The sequence below is a fragment of the Rhagoletis pomonella genome, unplaced genomic scaffold (genome assembly GCF_013731165.1).
Source record: "Rhagoletis pomonella isolate Grant_MI unplaced genomic scaffold, Rhpom_1.0 Rhpom_scaffold_00002, whole genome shotgun sequence".
NCBI lineage: Eukaryota > Metazoa > Arthropoda > Insecta > Diptera > Tephritidae > Rhagoletis > Rhagoletis pomonella.
Window position 1 is genome coordinate 80,982,723 of NW_023458556.1, and position 2,992 is coordinate 80,985,714.

Here is a 2,992-nt window from a genome sequence, read left to right on the forward strand (position 1 = left end):
ACAAACAGTCAGCACATTCGCGCCTTGGCACCCACGTCACTGTTGACAGTTACAATTTCGAGAAAGTAGAGAATTTCGTTTACTTGGGAACCAGCATTAACACCGATAATAATGTCAGCATTGAAATCCAACGTAGAATCACTCTTGCCAACAAGTGCTACTTTGGACTGAGTAGGCAATTCAGGAGTAAAGTCCTCTCTCGACGTACGAAAACCACGCTCTATAAGTCACTCATCATGCCCGTGCTGGTATATGGCGCAGAAGCATGGACAATGACAACATCCGATGAGGCGGCTCTTGGGGTGTTTGAGAGAAAGATTTTGCGGAAGATTTACGGTCCTTTACGCGTTGGCGACGGCGAGTACCGCAGACGATGGAACGATGAGCTGTATGAGCTTTACAACGATATGGACATAGTGCAGCGAATTAAAATACAGCGGCTGCGCTGGCTTGGTCATGTCGTTCGAATGGACACCGACGCTCCAGCTCTGAATGTATTCAACTCGGAACCCGCTGGTGGTAGCAGAGGAAGATGGAGGCCCCACTGCGATGGAAAGATCAGGTGGAGAAGGACTTGGCTTCACTTGGCGTTTCCAATTGGCGTCAGTTGGCACAGAGGAGAAACGACTGGCGTGCTTTGCTTAACTCGGCCAAAATCGCTTAGGCGGTTGCAGCGCCAAAAAAGAAGAAGAAAAGATATATGCCGTACTAACTAAATGGCACATGGAATTTTTAACAATTTAGGCAACATTTTTTACTTAAAATTTTCCGCGCATTTTTTATAAAAAGTATTGTTCATACTACAACAAAAAACATAAAAAAATCTCTTAACTTCGTGCCAAACTCGGGAAAATTCAATAAATGTGCATACAAGTTGGCCTTTTAGTATAACAAAGTGCCGGTTTAGAAATTGGTAAAAAATCGTGCTGATATTTGGGAATTTGTTTGCAGGTAGTTTCTTCCAAAGAAAAGAAAAAATCGAATATTTTATACTTCACTGGGACACTATTACAAATTTTGCTTTCACTATACGGTGTATAGTTACGGTGACTATCCGTCCTTTATTTTAAAGGACAGTCCTTTATTTTAACCCCCTGCCCTTTACAATTGTTTTCAAAATAAAGGACGCCTTTTGTCCTATATATTTCTTGAACTGTGCTTTAAATCAGCTCAGCATTTTTCAGAGGTAAATATTTAAACACAGAATATAAGAAATAAAAATGTCCCTTATAAAATATAATGAAAACCTTTGCCAGTTTGTTTCGCACCCCACTTAAGGGCTTTTATTTAATCGGTAATCTTTGTTCAATCTATAAAGCACAGAGAAAGTTGTGCTCAGGATCGTGTTGCACGCTGAGTTTCCAGTTCCACTGAAAGAGAACAATAAACCCTCTGCTGCACAGTGGTCCAAAACTGGCATTTAGTGTTCGTTATTCACTGGAGCCTTCATTTTTTGTTACTTAATTTGATCATTTTTTTTTCTGAAAGCTTACAATATTTGCAAGAGTGGCCTGAGCCTGATTTGTGAATTTTTATTTGGTTATAGTAAATTTTTTAGTGAAAAATGCAGAAAAAGTGGTAACTTTGAAGAAAATGTATTATCCTGTTCCAGTTAATAAATATTACATAACAAAGACTAGTTGAAAACAATTGTATTGTTCTCCCAAAACGAAAAAATTACAAAAAAAAAATGTTATAAAAATATTTTCACCAAAGTAATTTTTTTTGGTTTTTAGTAAAAATTGGTTGAAAAATGAAGACTCCGGTGAATTATGAACATTAAATTCCCATTTTGAACCACTGTTTGCCGGCTTCGGCGTGCAGTATGAATTACGGTAAACGCATTTTGGCAGCAAAGGATGGCGAAGTCCCAGAAAAGGATTTGGCTTAATTTTTCGGAATCGGTTAATTAGCTGGTAAATATCTGGTTTAAATTACGATATGGGTAAGGTACTTTTATCATACAAGTTGTATGTACGTATTCCCAACTCATTTTGAAAAAAATGTCCTTTATTTTACGTTGGTTAATATGGTCACCGTATGTATAGTGTCGACAAGTAAATAGAATATGTAAAATGTAAATATTTAAAGAGTTCTAAATTTTTTACGAGATGTCTAAACTTTTTTTCCGAGACATAACTCGTAAATCTGGGACAGTCCCGACGAAAACGGGACGGTTGGCAACCATGCTGGGAGAAAATGACCTTTCTGCTGAACTGTTGGTGACTACGGGAGATAGGAACATTCTTATGGAACTTTTGCAGTTGGGAAGCAATCTTTGGCATGACAATGAAAAAATGTTTATACATCCATGTTTCTTTGACCATAATTTTTTTGTTTTCATTTTTCAAAGTCTGGTTGAAACGAAAATGTATTTAACAAAGTGTGACTGAATTTGACATTGCTCTCATAAAAACCATCTTATAAAGTGGAAAAAAATTATGAGTTGAAAAGAAATTACGAATTTTGTATCTATTGTTTATATTTGGTTGAAACCATGGCTGAATTTCTTTATTCATTCTGAACGTTTGGAATAAACTTTTTTGTTTACTTATTCTTTAGAACGTTCCTGATGATATGTTAACGTATATTTCAAACACATTCTGTTTATTCCGGCTGTGAAATGAGATTATCCGGAATGTATAAAGAAATGCAGCCCATGATTCAATTACACTGTGAGACAAATGGTAGGGGTCAGTGATCGGGAAGAGTTCAAACTACCGGGGAAAGTTATATCGGTAAAAAAGAAGTTATACGTGTCCCGGCGTTTCGCTGGGTCACGTCTAGGAATCGAGATATATATATAACTATCATATAGGGGAAATTGTCACCTTTGGTGGTCCTAATTAATTTTAAAATGTACAAAAGTACAATTTGCCGATTTTAAGTACAATTTCAACATCAAAAATACTTTTTGTACAAAACGCTCAAATCTCTTCTAGCAAAAATCTCTTCTAGCACTTTGATTCTTAATCCGTTTACATTTAAGAAA